The sequence below is a fragment of the Lactuca virosa genome, chromosome 5 (assembly GCF_052849685.1).
Source record: "Lactuca virosa cultivar CGN04683 chromosome 5, Lactuca_virosa_CGN04683_v6, whole genome shotgun sequence".
Classification (NCBI taxonomy): domain Eukaryota; kingdom Viridiplantae; phylum Streptophyta; class Magnoliopsida; order Asterales; family Asteraceae; genus Lactuca; species Lactuca virosa.
Window position 1 is genome coordinate 392,744,112 of NC_136430.1, and position 20,599 is coordinate 392,764,710.

At 36.4% G+C, this 20,599-nt stretch overlaps 1 pseudogene; it reads left to right on the forward strand.

The window, feature by feature from the left end:
- Positions 1–12,312: 12,312 nt before the first annotated feature.
- Positions 12,313–13,297, forward strand: LOC145113805 (mevalonate kinase-like; annotated as a pseudogene).
- Positions 13,298–20,599: the final 7,302 nt, after the last annotated feature.

Genomic DNA, 20,599 nt, shown 5'->3' on the forward strand with positions numbered 1-20,599 from the left:
AGGTTAGGGTTTCGTGAAAAGGGTGTTGGAGGGGTGGAGGCTGAGAATGGAGTAGGTTTGGGGGAGTTAAGGAGCTTCAATAGGGCTTAAACCACGAAAATAGGGTTTGGACACTAATTACATACGCCCAGCGTACTCCTGGTACGCCCAACGTACGTAGGATTCCATTAGTATGCCCAATGTACACCTTTTTGTACGCCCAACGTACTCAGCTTGGCCCAAAACCACCCAAACTTCAAACGGTCATAACTTCTTTGTTCTAACTCCGTTTTCTACGTTCTTTATATTCACGGAAAGGTATTAAGGAGCTCTACAATCCTATCTAATTACTTTTGACTTAAAACACATCGAACTAAAATCCATAATTCATAAAAGAAGTCTGAAACACTACATTCCCATTTTACCCTATGACTCCAAAGTGCAAACCGAACTATTGGGTCACATATCTACATACCCACATCCAAATGGGCCTAAATCTTACCTTTTCAAAGGCCCTAATCCTTATGATGACCACTCTTTTGGCCACAGCCTCGAATTAGGAATTGATTCGAAACAGGGCGTTACAAGATTTATAAGATTTAGCATCTCAAATGGTCTTAACTCCTCAAGACTAACCCAAAAGGACCAAAAAGGACCATAACAAGCTAAATAAGTAGATCTAAACAAAGGACATGCAAGGTATGAACTTTATACCTTCAAAATCTTCCTAAGATGATGTAGATGCGGGATCTTGAAGCTCAACCATGTCAAAGGCTTGCACACCAAGTTCTTCTTCTTGCAAACACACAAAAAAGGGCCACAAAGTCACTTTCAAGCTCAAAGATCACACTCCAAATCAATCTAGGGTTTTAGGAACGTTTAGAGGTGTGGAGGCTGATAATGGTGAGGGTCCAAAGGTTATAAATGTGCTTAAATAGTGGACATGCTCGAAAAATTACGGTTTTACTTTAGGCCACGTACGCCCCGCGTACATCTTTGTACACCCCACATACGTGGTTCAAGTCCACGATTACTCCACCCATGTACGCTAAGCGTACATATATGTACGCCCAGCGTACGAAGGTACCTCTTTTGCAATAAAAACCAAGACCCAAGGACTAAAAGGTTACATACCTGAAACCGAGTGTTCCAATTTGAATAAAAAGATAACTGGTGTTTTGTTTGAAATAAAACTGAAAATTTTACTTTGTGATTTTCGGGACGTTACAACAGTATTTGGATGAGTTATTAAAGATACATATGAAGATCCAGATTTGTTCGTTAAGTATTCGGGTGAAGATTCAAAAGAAAATTAGGCGTAATGTAATCTTTTAATTATTGTTATATTTTAGTTATGTATTCCTATTTTATGATGTAATTTTTATTTTCTAGTAATGAATTTTTTTCATTTTTATTATTTTTGTGTTTATAAACTATTATTTATTTATTTTATTTTATTTATTAATTTATAGTGTTTTTGTTTTAACCAAAAAAAATATACTTGTTTAATGTTTGTGTTTGAAGCAAGAGTATTAAGAATAAAATTCCGATATCGCTTTTTATTAAGACGATGATTTTGCTTTTATCTTCTTCATAACCATGTCCATCTTCTCCGTCTTCAACTTCAACAAATTCTAATTTATAAGCAATTTAATTAAATAATAAAAACCAAATCTAAAATAAAAATAAAACAAAATCAAACCTCGATTACTAAAATCAAATAAAATAATAAACATGACATAATGATCAATTTAATTCCATTCATACAGGTTGGACCAGACAGATATAGGGGTGGTAACGAATGAGAAGCAGACGTGGGGTAATATTGAAACAAAGGTGAACGTAAGGTGCTGAATTGCTGGGCGGATGTGAAGGAATATTAAAATATCTACAAAATCCTATACTTGATAACAAACTTCCATTTACGGCCATTAATATGCTTAAAATTAGATAAATCTTTCGTCTTCAAGAACCTAAAATAAAATTGTTTGTTTTTTATGCTCAACTTTCTGGTGCTGAAAACGATTTTTTATAGGTAATACGAATTGGTGTCAATTTAAAGACATACTAAAAGACTTGCTAAGTTTCTTTACGTTAAATTGGTGTCAACCTAATAATTTAAAGACATATTTTTACTCCAATAACAATTTTCACCATTATATATAGGTAATACGAATTTCAATTTTCTATATTAGAAGATCATTAGATGAACGGGTGTTTGTTTTTTAATTTTTTTAAACAACAAATCTAATCTACTACTAAAGTACTTCTTAATTTCACATATGTTTACGGCGAGACTTGAACCTTCAACCTCAAAAAGGAGGGCAACACCTAATACTGTTGGGCTAGAGAACTTAAATATTTCTAAGAACTTGAAAACTCCTAATCCGTTCATCATTTTTCAAAACCAAAACCACAAATATTAACGAAATGCAGCGTCTAATAGGGATCAACGCTAAAAAAAATAAAAAAAAATGACGAACTTTTAGTTTGGAAGTATGTATATATGGACATCTAAATATTCATGCATGCATATTTTTGGATTGCGGACGCACCGTCGTAATATTGATAGTCAGCAGTTATATGAATTACGGACGCATGATTATCTGTAGCAATATGGATTGCGGATGCATATATATATATATATATATATATATATATATATATATATATATATATATATATATATATATATATAAGCTTAGGTTATTCTATTCTAACTAATTATTGTGCGGACATATAGACAATGCTATTCTTTGAGAATGATAAAGAATTAAATAATATGATTTTTAGGTGTATATTATTATAATGGAGTAACATGCACCGTATAATAACATAAAATTCATTTTAAGGGTATTTTTGTCAATTGATATGAAGTTATATATGGAAATTCTAAGGGATAATTAATCCTATTAATTTAGAAAATTTAAGAAATAAATAGTTTCCATATTATTATTTTTTTTATTCTTGAGAGAGTAAAAAATTAAAATTGCATTTTCATTCTCGATGATTTACCGTATTCCATTATGAAAGAATGAAAAAAAATCTTTTTTAGGATACATTTTTAGAAATCCAGATTTTTAACATTTAACAGGATATACATATTGTACTAACATTCCAAGAGAATTAAAAAAAAAATACACATTCTTCACAGAATATAAATATTATACTATTTTTCTTGAAGTAACAAACAACATTCTTGAAATAAACAACATTCTTGAAATAATATAACATAAGAGACAAATGTATAAACTGTTATTCTTGAGAAAATACATTGTTGTATTATATTTATATTAAAGAAAATGCTTTTATTTTAAGAAGAAAATGTTGTCATTCTTAAAAGAAAATGTTGTCATTCTTGAAAAAAATACGATAGAACATTCTTAAAACAATATCTTCATTTTTTAAAGAATACACTTCATTCTTTAAAAATATACGTCGTCATCCTTGAATTTTTTTGCAATGCCAGGTAGAATAGTCACACATTTACAACACGCAGCTCTCTCCATTTCCCTTGTTAACTCTTCAACATTTATAAATGTTAGTCTCTTTCTATTTCCCCACAATAACTTATCCATAACACAATGCTTCAATTTTATCTCTAAAAAACAAAATGAAATCCCCATGAACCCTAGAAACATTCAAGAATGAACTATGTAGATTTAGCTAAATGAAATACCCACTGATATATTAATTTATGTACAATTTTCAAGACTCTCTAGATTATTAGTTTATAGCTTTAATCAATCAACAAATAAAATCATATAGAAAAAAAAACTGAGCCATCGTTTTAATAAATTAGTATGCGTCTTTTTCTTTTAAATACAAAAGAGGTTAACAAACCAATCCTCAAACAAAGGAAACAGGACTAAATAAAGGAAACAAAATAAAATAATAATCAAAGAGATCATCGGCTTAAAATAAAATACGATCCAATATTCCCCCTCAAGTTGGAGCATGTAAATCTTTCACGCCCAACTTGACAAGTAAGCTTCGAAGATGTTGAGCTCCTAACGGCTTGGTAAGAAGATCGGCTATCTAATTCGTTGTATCAATGTAAGTGGGTCGAACTTCATCTGACTTAACTCGTTCTCGGACAAAGTAGCAATCCATTTCGACATGTTTTGTCCTTTAATGGAAAACCTGGTTATTCGCAATATGCTTGGCAGCCAAGTTGTCGCAGAACAGGGTAGTGCCTTCCGTAGGAGCTTCACAAAGTTCTGTAAGCAGCGATCGTACCCATAACACTTCACTAACCGTGCTGGCCATGGCCCTATACTCCGCTTCGGCCGAGGAGATAGAAACAACCGATTGTTTCTTAGATTTCCATGAAATGGGAGCACCACCAAGTAGGAGTAAGTACCCGGTACGAGACCGCCTCGAGAAGGGACAACCAAGCCAATCAGCATCACAATAAGAAACTAGTTTCAGGCCTCCTTGTCGAGGTATCAAAGCCTTGACCTGGAGTTGTCTTTAAGTATCTTAAAACACGAGTGGCAGCATTCATATGATTCTGTCGAGGGTCAGAGACAAACTGACTTAACACGTTTACGGAGTATGTAATATCCGGACGTGTAGCTTGCAAATATAGCAATCGACCGATCAAGCGTCTGTACTTGCCAGCGTCAACCTTCTGCTCTTCCTCACTCTTGTCAAGTTTGAGGTTTTGTTCCATGGGGAAACCACTTGGACGACATCCTTGTAAACCACTGTCTTCCAAGATGTCAAGAGTATATTTTCGTTGACTAAGGACTAAACCATCCTTCGTGCGAGCCACTTCTATACCCAAAAAATACTTCAAAGTACCAAGGTCTTTTATGCTAAATCTCTTATGAAGTTGGGACTTGGTGTACTAAATCATGTTCATGTTGTTTCCAACCACAATCACATCATCAACGTAGATTAATGCTGCCACAAAAACTTCATTTTGGTTGTACACGAACAATGAGTATACGGACTTTTTGAGACCGTATATGGACTTTTTGAGACGGCAAACACGGGTATCGTTGTCTTTTGAAAACCCTTGCGGAAGCTTCATGTACACCTCCTCGTTGAGATCACCATGTAAGAACGCATTATTGACGTCCAATTGGTGTATAATCCAGTCCTTCTTCACTGCCAAGGTGAGGAGAGTTCGCATTGTTACTAATTTTGCAACAGGAGCAAAGGTGCCGTGGTAATCCACACCTTCCATCTGTGTAAAACCCTTTGCCACAAGCCTAGCTTTGTAGCGCTCAATTTCACCATTCGGTTTATATTTAATTTTGTACACCCATTTAGAATCTATCGCCTTCTTCCCATCAGGTAAAGGTTCTAGAGACCACGTTTTATTTTCTTCAAGAGCCTTGATTTCTCGTTTCATGGCATCTCGCCATTTTTCATCTTGCGATGCCTGAAAGAAGGTTTTCGGCTCATCATGTGACTTGATGGCCGCAAGAAAACTTTTATGTCTGTTAGAAAACTTGTCATAAGAAATATAATAAGCTAGAGGATGTACCGTGGAGGAGACTTGATCAGAGCTTGGGTGTGCATGGTCAACAGAAGGAGGGATATTCATTTCATAATCCTTGAAACGAGCTGATTGGACCTTGGTTCGTCGAGACGTTCGGCCCAAAGTGTTATAGGTGTGCTGTTGTGTGTCATCATCATCAAGAGACGGGTCGCTATTGGTTTCATGTGTTGTACCACTAGGTGGGTGGTTATCAGGCTCATCATCTTGCATGGGGGGAGTCATACCGTCGGTCACTTCTTCTTCAATAGGTATACTTGGACTATCTTGTATAGGCTCGTCATCATGGTGCAAATTGTTTTCTGTATCATGCCCATCAATTTGTTGGTATTTATCAACAATCTTATTTTCTCCCGGATCAACATTCTCTTTATGACTTGAAAAGGGAAAAACATTTTCTAGAAACTTCACATCTCGGCTGACAATAATTTTTCGTTTTTCTAAATCGTAGATTTTATAACCTTTTGTACCAAAAGGGTATCCCAAAAATACCCCAGCCTTTCCTCTTGGAGCAAATTTATCTCCCTTTGATTCGGTATTCCAGAAATAAGCCAAACAACCTAAGACACGCATGTGATCATAAGAAGGTTCCTTTCCATACATTATCTCATATGGTGTTTTATATTTAATTACCTTAGATGGTAACCTATTAATGATGTATGCAGCCGTTAAAACACATTCCCCCCAAAACCTTATTGGCAACTTTCCTTCAAACCTTAAAGCACGTGCTATTTCCAAGAGGTGTCTGTGCTTTCTCTCCACAACCCCATTTTGTTGTGGGGTGTGTGGGCAGGTTGTCTCGAGCTCAATGCCATGATCGGCATAAAAGCTTTTCATGTGATTGGAGGTGAACTCTCCTCCGTTGTCACATCTGATCCGTTTTATATTCTTTTGAAATTGTGTTTGAATAAGATTATAAAAACTCACCAAATAATCACTTGCCTCATATTTATGTTTGATTATATAAACCCAAACTGCCCGACTATAATCATCGACTATAGTGAGAAAATAACTTCCATGTGTAAGCGAAAAGGTTCTATAACCGCCCCAAATGTCACAATGAATCATATCAAAACAATTATTCGTTTTTATTGTACTTGTTTGAAAAGGAAGTCTAGTTAATTTAGCTCTCAAGCATGAATCACAAAAATCATCCTTAAAATTATCACTAAAATCCTTACAGAAAGAAATATGAGACAATTTTTCTTTCGATGGGTAACCAAGCCTCTTATGCCATTGATTTGAGGTAGTTACCGCCATAGCTTTCCGATCTTCTTGCATGATCCCCATTCTGTAAAGTCCGCCAATGCACTTACCCATTCCAATCAAGTTCCTCATCCTCAAGCCCTGTATGACAAAGAAATCCGGAAAAAAGGTAATGGCACATTGCAAATTTTTCGTTAGTCGACTAACAGACAAAAGGTTACATTTGAAATTTGGTATATAAAGAACCCCTTTGATTTTGATCCCTCCTTTAAAATTAAGTTCACCGTTTCCGTCTACGGGAACGGTTTCACCATTAGGTATGGTGACCGGTATTTCTTTACTTCTTTTAATGAGGTTCTCAAGAGACTCCCGATCGTAGGTCATACATTCGGTTGCCCCTGAGTCAAGTATCCAGTCACCTTCATTGTTAAGTTTACCTGCCATGTTTGCTTTGTGAGTGTTGTTGGTTCTGTCATCACTGTTCTTGCCAAACATTTTGAGAAACATCTCATATTGTTGGTCGCTCAGCCCTGGCATCTTGTCGGTACCGGTTTCTGCCAAGGCTGCCTTCGGCTTCATCGTCTCCTTTTTTCCTTTTCCCGGCCACCAGTCCTGGTAGCCGACAAGCTTGAAACACCCGTATCTAACGTGTCCATCTCTTCCACAGAAAGTACAATGCCCCGATTTGCTGTTGGAGCCTATCTTGTCGGTCTTTTGCCAAGGCTTTTTGTGGTTCTGGTTGTCACGAATAACCTGTTGTGAAGTTTGAAAAGTTGCCGCATCGGGAGTGGGTGTGATTTTTCTTCCGGTGACAATGTTTCGTTGTTGCTCATCCTCTGCTGCCAAGTGGTATGCTGTTCCAAGATTTGGTGTCGGCTTCGTAGCAAGTATTTGAGTCCTTACAACCGAAAACTCGGCATCAAGACCCATCAAAAACTCATATAGCCTTTCCTTTTCTTTGAGTTCTATGATCCTTTTCCCGATATTGCAACTACAGCCATCGCATTCACATCGTGGTGTCGGTAAGACTGAGTCTATCTCATCCCATATGCTTCTCAGTTTGGTGTAATAGGCTGAAATAGAGGTTCCTTCTTGGCGTGTCTGCGTGATAGATTGTTTTAGTTCGTATCCTCTTGGAGCACTCTCCTTCCCGAATCTTTCATGTAAGTCATTCCAGATCTCGAGAGCCGTGTTAGCGTATTTCACGCTGCTTCGAATTTCCTTATCCATGGCGGTGGTGAGCCATCCTTTGATCATAGCATCACACCGCATCCATGGCATATACTTGTCGTCACTTTTGTTAGGTTTAAGAAGAGAGCCATCGACAAAGCCAATTTTATTCTTTGCGAACAGGAAATTGGTCATCTCTTAGCTCCAATCATTGAAATTGTTGTCTGTAAGAGTTTCGTTTACCTGGAGTTGTTTCGGATAATCGGAAGGATGCAAGTAATATGGAGAATTGGCGTCGATCGGTTCTGCATCAAGTTTGGATTTGCTTGAGTCATCGCCAGCCATGGCGTTTTTGTTGTTTATGATCTTGTCGAAACCTGCTCTGATACCATAAAGAATTGGCAAACAGAGAGCAGCCTAAAGAATTTGTAAACAGAGAGCAAAATTTTCTCTATCAATTCTATTGAAAAAACAAATGATGCGTCTTTTTCTTTTAAATACAAAAGAGGTTAACAAACCAATCCTCAAACAAAGGAAACATGACTAGATAAAGGAAACAAAATAAAATAATAATCAAAGAGATCATTGGCTTAAAATAAAATACGATCCAATATGTTATGAGTGTAGTGTGTCATACATGTGGAAGTCGACATTTTTTTAAAAAAATAATTGATTAAAATATAAATCTTAGTTATCATCGTACAACGAATGAGAAGACAAACGGGAAACAAGTTGCGCCGCTAAACAATTTTGTATGGTAAATTCAATTCTTTTGAAGACTACATCCATAGATTTAGGGGATATAGCATTGCTATGCATGATCCGTTGTACTCTATTAAGAAGTTTCACCGCATCCGGAGCAAGGAAACCAAACGAATCAAATGCAAATGGTATGAACGCGTGTTGATGTTCCATGCACAATTTCTCATGTTTAGTGACCTTGCATGTAGCAGCTTTTAATACAGCATGTCCCGCCGTGAAACCCCCAGCCCTCAAGCCTACGAGAGGGGTTACCCTTGTAAGGTCCACACATGCATGTTTCCCTCCAACTCATCCAAAAATCAAAACGTCAGTCGGTCTAAGGGTTGACCTTCCTTCTGTCGGGTCAGTCAAGAAATTCACAGGAGCCTCTTTCTTGGTGAAACCCCGACACACTTAAATATGTCAACCAAAACATCCCTAACCATATTGTGCCTGTATTTGAACCCCGAGAGTTCTTTGCAATGAACTGCATGCTCTCCAAAAGAGTCCAAACATGCCTTGCAGCACACCAGACATATCTCGTTAGCTAGGAATATTGGAATCACGCGTAGATATTTGAGGATGGTATGATACTCCACAAGGGACATATGTTGGCCAAGCCCACGTATAGGGCTAGCTAAAAGAAAATCTTGAGCATGTGGTGCACGTAAATACTGTAAAACTGCTTTCTGTCGAGCTGTCATGTTGAAATGCACTTCCATATCTTGGACAGTTTTACTAAAAAGAGCACTCGCTAGTGTATTCTGGGATTTAGGGGGCAGTGTCCTTAGTAATAAAATTACTAAGGTCAATGTCTGTAAGCTTGTTACGAAGAGAAGCTAAGGCACAAGCATAATCAGAATCCATACCATATATGTCACTGTCCTGTAAGATATGGTCTTGCAATACCCAAGATTGGGCCCTTGAGGCAACAAAATCATATGAGGTAGCCTCTACTACAGAGTATAAACCCAAGCCACCAAACCTAATAGGTAGGGAAGCAATTCGCCCTTATATGTCGCCAAAGAAAGGGCCACCACAAACCACAACGTCCTCAATCGCCCCACATAACCCATTGTCAAAGAACAACGCTACCTCCTTCATGTGAACGGGTTGGCATGTCCTCAACCCAAAGAAAAGTTTAGCAATACCCATACAAGACCAAAGTAGAAGGAGCTCACTCTGCGGGTCAAACAATTGTGGGAGACGGCGCATCAAATTCACAGCGTTTTCAGCTCTCTTTATGGCTAAGCTGAAAATGAAACTAGCATCTCTACTAACAGCTCCCCCGAGAAGTTTCACCCCCAATGGCGGCCTCCCGATGCCAACTGGGAATAGCCCCTCATGCAGCTTCCTACCATCACACGAGGGCCAAAAGCACTTGGTTTTCTTGATATTCAACTGAAGGCCCAATTTTGGGCCAATAACCTTAATGATGTTTAATGCTTTGGCCACCTCCTATGAATATCCAATAAGTGTGTCATCATCAAGGTACCATGCATGGAGAAGAAGCTCGCAATTGTCTCTAATATTATGCAAGAGCAGGTGCAACACAAGGGCAAAGAGAAGTGGCCCCAAGGGGTCTCCTTGTTGAACTTTAGTAGTTGACCAAATATGTGTGCCTCCTAGATACAACCTTGCTGCTTGACCATCTAGGAATTCTACCCACAAGGATATAGAAGGGCACCTCAGTTGGACCTCATGAAGTAATGCGGACCTGTCAACAAGGTTAAAGGCATCGGAGAAGTCCACAGTAAGCATGGAAAAAGACCCGTTATTATGGCGCTCACTCAACACCCTGTTGGTGCTATGTAATATGGCTTCACCGCCACCCCGACCCCGAACTAAAATCATTGAGATACTTGGTCATTTCTTTACCAACACCTTTCATAGCCAGCTTGGAAACCAAATGTATCCATATAGTGCCTACTGCAATAGGTTGTATTCCCTTATCAGGTTTTAAGAGCGGTGTAAGAGGAGCATAGGCAACAAATTCTGCCAAAATCGAAGGGCATCTTCCCCCTTGCCATAGATTAATCACACATGTAATAGCACATAGGAGGTCATTTCCTATAGTTGAACCTTCTCCACAAAGAGCATCTAAAATGTGTTGAGCTCTCAACCCATCTCTCCCATACGAGGTTCCTTTAGGGAATGATTTAATGCCCCCAAGGACATTGTCAATATCCACTACAAGGGAAGGTACAGAGCATATGGTACTCGACATGGATGGTGGTGGCTTGTGTGGATGCTTATCCTCCAATGCCTTCGTGGTATCATCCTTGTATGGAACAACCCCCGAGGAACATAATACTTTCACTGCTGCTGTGAAATGCCCATCTTCAACCTTACGAAGACATTGCCTGACGTTGGTGTCACCCCGTGTACTATCCTTCTAAATGTACTCTTATTTTTCGCCTTGTTGCTACAACCTTTCATTGTCAACCAAGTTTTTAACAATCTTGGCTATACAGTCTTCTGTACCCCAAGTAGCTAATGCGCTTAGGATATTACGTTGTTGCATGTACTTCCTGTTCCCAGACCTACTTTCTTGCTTATTCTTGGGCATGAACACCTGAAGAGTACACCTAGGAAGAATTAACAATGTAACCCATGCTTCAACGGATCCGGGATGAGCAGCCACCTTGCAAAGGGTTACTTTTAAAGCCTAATAGAAAGCCATACGACAGTTATGAGGGATTATTTTGACTGTGGTGATAGGTAGCTTAAACACACGATCAAGGAGTTGAGCATCCAACACCAACCCCTCATTGAGGTCGGCCTCCGGTTCATTAGGTGGCGGGTTTAGAATACCAACAATATGTCCGCTCATGTCATCAGATTCACCATTTTGATTTATTTTAGAATGATTTATAGTTTAAAGAAAAAAGACACATAAGGACAATAATAAAGATATCTATATTACTTTTTAATTTATTGAAAAATATAGAGACCAATAAGAAATCTACTGAAGGAATAATTAAAGATCAATAAAAAAGAAAAAATTAAGCTCCTAGTTGACAGAATTGGCATGTCGATATTTGAAATAGAGGTTCATAAACCCATAACAAAACAATTGAAAACTCTTGCCTAGGATCACAACTGATGAAAACAACTGATCTCAAACAACTGATCTCAGGTGGTGTTGGTGATGCCGTTGTGATGTTGAAGAGGTGTATGAACAGTGTTGGTCGCCGAAAAGAATACAGTGATTACTATTGCGATAAGGTAACCATTGGTGGTTGTCGCTGATAGCGTTGTTGTTGCCTAGGCATGATGATTCAGCTGAAGGTAATTGTGGTTTTGGGTTTTGGTGATCGTAAGAAACAAAATAGAATGTGGGCGGTGGATGTAGAATTATGGCGTAGAACCGATGAACCCTAGAATCAATTAGAGGGAAGAACATGTAATATAAGGGGAGAAAGAGAAAGAAGAAAGTTATTTTCCTAATTTATAGTTTTATTCTAAATTTAATTAATTACTTAATAGGTTGGTTTTACATATATAACCATATTCATATTTTTAAAATGATTGGTCCAGGTTTAGTTATACAGTAACATAATATTTGTTAGGTTACATATTATCCTTGCTCTATATGTATGTATGTATGTATGTATGTGTGTGTCTATATATATATATATATATATATATATATATATATATATATATATATATATATATATATATATATATATATATATATATATATGAAACTCATAACCACACTATTGGAAGAGCATTAATTTCCAGAGTCCAAAACTGAAATTGTTGTTGGAGTTATTGCTTTTCTCTGGCTATAGACCTCTATCCAAGGGTAACCTTTTTTGTTATCATTTTTTTCTGATGGATCTTATTCTTTTAAACCTTCAAACCTGTTAATAATTCTCTATTTTGTTCGGATATAACCTGGTAAAGGTAGTTGTGAGCTTCTTCTGGCATTAGGATTAAGGTACTATGTTCGAGTACATGATGCCTTGCTTGCTTCATCAGATTTTGTGAATCTTGACTTCAACAGTGTGGATTGGCTACCACTTGGTGAAAATGAGCAGAAATTGGCAAAGTAATGGGCTTTTGAAGTTGAAAATATCATTCATTAAAAGTCGTCTAGGATAGATCATATAGTTAGCACACTGGTATATTACTTTTGATAATTCATTACAAATTTCACATCCTTTTCTTTTTCTTGATTATATGCGTAAATTATAGTAGGAAACTTGATAAAGTTACAATATTGTGCGTTAGCATGCATAAAGTTCAATATGTCACTTAAAATGCTAATCAAAGACACAAATGTTGGTAGAAACACCAAGGCATTAATCACTGAGTGTTGCAAAACGAAGAGACACACATCCATATATACAGAATAACATTTGTCTTTACTATTGTTGATTACATAGCAATGAACTTGCTTCCATAATCCAGTTCTCTTCTTTCAATGATCTCAGTTGTTTAATAGAAGAATTGATGGAAATAAATCAAGGTTTGCTCCAATGTATGAGCTTCAGCTATACTATATTTCAAACAGTAACTAGCACAACCCACAAGTCTAAATTGTCTTCCAAATTTCGAGGAGTTGATGATGGTGGATGTGTTCTAACTGCATTGACAGCATATATACCTTTTTCTGGTAATTCGATATCCGACATCTTTAACCATATTTTTATACATCATATTAAAAAAATTCAACATTAAGAATTGTGATATTCTATATATAAGGATTTGTTGTATAACTTAAATGTAATTTTCAATATGATCACACGGACATAAGTGACCTACAAATTGCAATATATAACTTCATGGTAAAAATAAATTCTAGTCGATAATTAAAAGTACATGGTAAAAATGGACTGATGTCGATATTAATAGCCCTTGTATATTTTCAAATCGAAGTATTAAAACCATTGAAGTCCTTAAACCGTAACCTAAAGCAAAACACAAATAATTTGAAAAGTCCAAAATAATTAATGTGTAGAAATGGATTAAACACTAATTAGAAGTCCATATATCTTTTCATATAGCGGTATTAAACCGTTGATGAAAAACGGATTCACAAGATGACCTGCCATTTTACAACGAAACACAGATAATTTAAACCATTATATCACAATATGATATAATAAAATAATTAAAATAACAATAAATAACCGAAGGGATTGGAACCTGGTTTGCAAAAAATACTTCAATAACATATATATATATATATATATATATATATATATATATATATATATATATATATATATATATATATATATATATATATATATATAAGGGACATTTTTACTTGCACCACGTGCATTTGAAACCTTCATTGCTTTTCAATTTCTTTGTAATAATTATTATAAATGGGTTAATAATTTTAAATTATAAAAATATGACTTTAACTTTTTAACATTATATAGTTAACTTATTGGTTTAAATATGTTGTCGTATGTGAGCTATTGTCATTTTAAAGTCACAACTTTTGTATAATTTATGATTTTATGCAAAATTGTTAAATTATTAATTTCAATATAATGTTAAACGGTTAACTTAAATCAAAATTTCAGTTAAACATTAGAAAAATTGATAGACTATTTTATAAATAGTTAAAAGTTATAAATCATAGTGTTAAACCTAAATTGTAATCCTAAATTAACAAAAAAAAACCGTGAAACTATTTTTTATAATCATTAAAAAATTTCAAATAAGTAGCTTAAAAATAACTTACAATAAGTATAGTTAAAAGTAATATTTTATGGAAAATTATAATGTTATCTTTAAAAACAAAATCAATATTTGTTGTTTTAACTAAATACAATCAAAGAAACTAACAATATTCATCAAATAAATTTTAAAAAAAGTTAAATTTCTAAACCAAAATAAATAATTAAGAGTTTCCAAATACATTATTTTAAATAACTTAAAACAACAATAGTTAAAAGTAAAATTATATACAAAAAATATATTGTTACATTTAAAAACAAAAATAATGTTTGATGTTTTAAATAATTACAATGATAGAAATTAAAATCTTAAGCAAATAAACTTTTTAAAATTAATTAATCATAAAAATAACTATAAATATCATTAAACCATATATTATATTTAACTTTATTCAGGAGTAATCTGCAGATAGGGGCTATTGAGATAATTGAGATTATACAATTTTAAAAGATGTCAACATTATCATATAATTCAAAACAAATAATGTTTATATCAACTTATTAAAAAATTTACTATATAAGAGCTAACAACAACGTCACTGATATATTTAAAAAAACATATATTTGTAAAGATTTCAAATATATTGTTGTATTCGGCGCAACGCGGGTATTCGTCTACTTTATCTTTTAATTGTTACATGGGAGACCTAGGAATAGCATGACTGGGCCCAAACTCCTCCGTTTAGGATTTAATAATTTTTAAAATATATTTTCATAAAGCACATGTAGGCTTTAGTTAAAAAACTTGTGACATATCATCAGGTTATAGTGTGCAGGAAGTCATATTTGGAATCAAAAAGTCGATCCATATTGAAATGTGAGTTCATATTTACTATATTTTCGACTCATCATGTAGCATCCCAAAAAGTTCAACAAATTTAAACCTTTCAAAACAACCCATTTTACTAATAAATTGTTTACAAAATCATTGTTTCCAAAACAGTATTTAAAATCAAAGTCTCCCAAGATCCAATCAGTAGTAAAACCATGGATGTGTACGGTCACACCTTCGCCTGGCCACGGTCCTATGAAGAACCTGGAACCATAAAATAAAATTGTAAGCACGAAGCTTAGTGAGTTCCCCCAAAGTATCAACCATAAATGGTATATCATCTTTTTATTTTAACATAACATATATCTATTAGTATTTTAACTACATAGTTATTAACATGTGCAACGTGCGGGTATTCACCTAGTCTATATTTATATTTATATATATCTTATAAAAGATGCATATTTCAAAGCATCACATTCATTTGAAACTCCCATGACTTTTCAGCTTCTTTCTAATAATGATTTTAAATTGGTTAATAATCTTAAATAAGTGTAAAACCTAATTTTTAATCTTAAATTAACGAAACTTGAATATTAAACTAACATCTTTTACATCTACTTATAAAATTTTTGTCTTTAACTTTTAACATATAATACTCAACTTATTAGTTTGGATATGTTGTTGAATGTGAATTATTGTATAGTATAAAATATTTCAATTATTAATTTAAATATAATGTTAAAGGGTTTATTTAAGTTGAAATTTCAACTAAACTTAAAATAAAATCCGTAGATTATTTTATAAATAGTTAAAATATATAAATTGTAGTGTTAAATGTAAAACCTAAATTGTAATATCAAAATAACTAAAAAAAATCTAAAACTATTTTTATAATCATTAAGAGTTTCTAAATAAGTAGTTTAAAAATAACTTACAACAACAATAGTCAAAAGTAACATTATGTAAAAAATTATATGGTTACCTTTAAAAAGAAAAACAATTTTTGATGTCTTTAAATAATTACAACGATAGAAATTAAAATGTTAAGCAAAAAAAATTTAAAAATTAATTAACAATGACAACAACTATAAAGAACAATTAATCATATATTATTTTTTTTTATTAGTAACCTGTGAGTAGAACTCATTGAGACAATGGATATTATATAGTTTTAATAGATGCTTACATTGTAATATCATTCAAAATAATCAATGTTTAATAACAACTTAGTATAGGAATTATTATATCAAAGTTAACAACAACTTCATTGTTATAATTAGCAAAAACATACATATTTATAAATATTTCAACTATATACTAATATTCTGTGCAATGCACGGGCATTCACCTAGTCTATATCATACATACTTATAAAGCTAGCATTTTTTCTTGAATCTCATTCATTTGAAACCCCCTTTTTTTAACTTCCTCAAACCACATTCATTTGAAACCCCCTTTTTTAACTAATGCAACTCAAAAGTTTTCTTAATTATGATTTAACACTCACAAGTTTTATAACTTATATTATGTTTAATTAGCATTTAGTGAAAAGTTTACTATAAAAAGGCCAATCTTTTGTGTCTTTTGTGTTATATAAAATCTTACATTTAAGAAGGATTTGAAGATATTGTGATTCAAAAGTTTTCATATAGTTGAAGCATTCACGATCCAAATATGATGATTTGAAGAAATGGGTTATGTCGCATCGATGGTAATTGTAATATGATTTTTTCTTTCAACCAAAACAAATGAAGCTTTTCTATTCTTTCTTTATATTCAGTTTCTCATTTAATCTTTATATGTGATTTGTGTGTATTACTCAATCTTGAATGTGACTCTCCAAACATCAATGTTTTGCTTGGAATATCTTTCTGATTCTTCTTTTTCAAGAAAAATATTTTGATTGCAGGTTAGTGAAGAATTGTCATCAAGTTTCTATGGTTGAATGGTGTTAAATGAATAAAGAAGATTCATAAAATGGATATAGGTTTTTTTGTTTGAGCAAAGTTAACAAATGTTAGTTTTTTCTTTTGATTTAAATGTATGTTTATGCAACATCTTTATTTATATATTCAACCACCCAATGCTCTTATTTATTTGATTGTAGTTTTTCTATTTTGATTATGTTTATTTTCTATTATTTTTTGTTGGGTTATCCTACACAAAATATTTAAAAGACAAAATTTATAAGATAACATAATTATGAACATGAAACATCCCAAAATATGACCCAAAATTTTTTGTTTTGATATTACTAAAAATCACATCATCGAATGTCATACATACTAAGAACCATAAAATGAGTAACTCAAAAGTCACACAACTGTGTCAAACAAATACTGTATCAATCATATCAAAATATCTGAATGAAACTCCCAGGATAAAACTGAAGCTGTGGTGTGTGCCATGCCATCATCCCGAGCTCTTCCCCTAACTTGCGGAAGTACCTGAAACCAAAACTGAAACTGTAAGCACAAAGCTTAGTGAGTTTCCCCCAAACTACCACATACCATACAACGACATGTAAGCAAATACTGGGCCCCGCCCGGCATCGGACCGAAGTCCGGAACTAGCTTGGGCCCCGCCCACTACATCGGGCCCCGCCCGACATCGGACCGAAGTCCGGAACTAGCTTGGGCCCCGCCCGACATCGGACCGAAGTCCGGAACTAGCTTGGGCCCCGCCCACTACATCGGGCCCCGCCCGGCATCAGACCGAAGCCCGGAACTATAGCACATAACATAACCGAACATAACATGCATGAATCATGAAGACAACAAGCATATATATCTACTTCTCGGGACCCTCCCGGCATCGGACCGAAGTCCGGAACTACTGCTAACTAAACGGGTCGGCATTGTGGCCGTAGACCCGTTCCTACTGGAAAGAAACTCACCTCGTAAACTGAATGCTGAAAAAGCTACTCGGGAACTGTCTGCTGCTGCTCCGGTATCCGCCCGGCTACAATTCCCATAAATATACTCGATCAAATACTGATAACTAAACTGAGGGTGAAATGACTATTTTACCCCCGGTCAAAGTCAACTTCCTGGTCAAAGTCGACTTCCAGTTGACCGGACTCGCCGAGTTGGGCCGCCAACTCGCCGAGCCCCTTTCATCCGTTCTAGTCCTCTACTTGCTTCTACTCGTCGAGTTTGGCGAAGACTCGACGAGTTCCTCTTCGATATGCACATCGAGTCTATCATCATCCGACTCGTCGAGTTGTATTAACAACTCGTCGAGTTCTCCTTCATCATATGAACACGTCCAGTCTGCGACTCGCCGAGGCGTAAGAACAACTCGTCGAGTCTGAAGAACAACTCGTCGAGTTGAAGAACAACTCGTCGAGTCCCAAGCATGTTATTACTATACAGTCGATTCTAATCGATTTCAGTGCTTCCAAATCATAGATCTAGGCTCTTAGGGTTGGTTTTACACGTAAAGTTTCCAACTTTACGTGCATGCATGAAGAAATGAGGCTAGAACATCAAAATAAGCTAAGAATGGGGTCTTAGGGTTTGGAACTCGACCTTGGGTGCATAAAGGCAGCTACTTTGAGCTCCTACAACTCAAATATAATCAGATCTATGATCCATTTCCTTATAGGAGTCCCAATTTCGAGTTTGGATCCAAAAAGTCCCAAAAAGAAGCACATCTAAGCATACAAGACTGTCAAATGGAAATAACAAGCAAGGTACAAGCTTTAGTACCAGGATGTGAGGCTGATGATCAAGAGACTCTGGATCTTCTTCTTCTCCTTTGGATCTTCCTTCTTTCTTTCTCTTCCAAAACCTCCAAACTAGCACAAACACACTCAAGCTCAATAATGGGGGCTAGGGTTTACAGGGGAAATGCTATAAAGGTGCTGGAGGCTGGGGTGGGAGGCTATAATGACGTTTATATAGGGTACAAACCCTTGAAATTAGGGCTTCATCCAGACAGGCAGACTCGTCGAGTCCCTTCATATGGACTCGCCGAGTAGTCAACTTAAAATACGTGAACATCCCGTCACTACTCGACGAGTTGGGCTACAGACTCGTCGAGTATCCCTTAAGAAAATGAAAATTACTTTATTTAAATCACATACCAGAAATGGGGCGTTACAACTCTCCCCCACTTATCTTAGACTTCGTCCTCGAAGCCTGTTGGTGTTGAATCTATAAACAACTCTGGATAATGCTCCCTCATTTCCTCCTCGGCCTCCCACGTCCACTCTGAACCCTTTCGGTGTTGCCACTGCACCTTCACTAGCTGGACTACCTTGTTCCTCAGAGTCTTCGTTTTCCGATCCAAGATCGCAACTGGTCTCTCGATATAATTCAGGCTGTTATCAACCTAATTATCCTCCAAGGGTACAACCACTGACTCGTCCACCAAACACTTCCTCAACTGAGAAACATGGAAAGTGTTGTGGATCTGGCTAAGCTCTGCTGGAAGATCCAACCGATAGGCGACCCGACCTACTCGGGCCAAAACCCTAAAATGACCAATCAACCTGGGGCCCAGCTTGCCCCTCTTTCGGAACCTGATAACACCCTTCCAGGGTGATACCTTCAGGAGGACCATATCGCCCACCTGAAACTCCAAATCCGCACGCCTCCTGTCGGCGCAACTCTTCTGCCGACTCTGCGCAGTCTGCAGTCTGCTACGGACCTGCTGGATCAACTCTGTGGTCTTGAGTACCACCTCTGTACTCCCCATGACTCGCTGACCGACCTCACCCCAACAGATTGGGGTCCTGCACTTCCTCTCGTAGAGCATCTCGAAGGGAGGTCGGTCTATACTGGAGTGGTAGCTGTTGTTATACGAAAACTCCGCTAACGGAAGATACGTATCCCAACTGCCACCGAAATCTAATACACATGCCCGAAGCATGTCCTCGAGAGTCTGAATCGTCCTCTCGCTCTGTCCATCCGTCTGAGGGTGGAAAGCGGTGCTGAAATGGAGACGAGTACCCATCTCGTCATGAAACCGCTTCCAAAATCTGGAAGTAAACCGGACATCTCGGTCTGACACCACCGAGACAGGCACTCCATGCCATGCCACTACCTCGCGCACATAAATATCAGCTAGCTTCTCGGCCGATATACTCTCCTGAATCGGTATGAAATGCGCGCTCTTGGTCAGCCGATCCACTATGACCCAAATCGAATCAACTCCACGTGCGGTCCTGGGAAGCTTAGTGATGAAATCCATGGTGATATCCTCCCATTTCCACACGGGAATGTCTAACGGCTGCATCTTGCCGTGGGGTCTCTGATGCTCCGCCTTGACCTTCCTGCAGGTCAGGCATCTCTCCACGTACCAAGCTACGTCCCGCTTCATGCAGGGCCACGAATAGTCGGGTCGAAGATCTCTGTACATCTTCGTCGCCCCTGGGTGGATGGAAAACCAAGACTTGTGGGCCTCATCCAACAGTACCTGCCGTACTCCTCCCCAGTACGGTACCCAAACTCTCATATGAAGGGTCAACAATCCTCGACTGTCATAGTCAAAGGAAGCTACTCGGCCCAC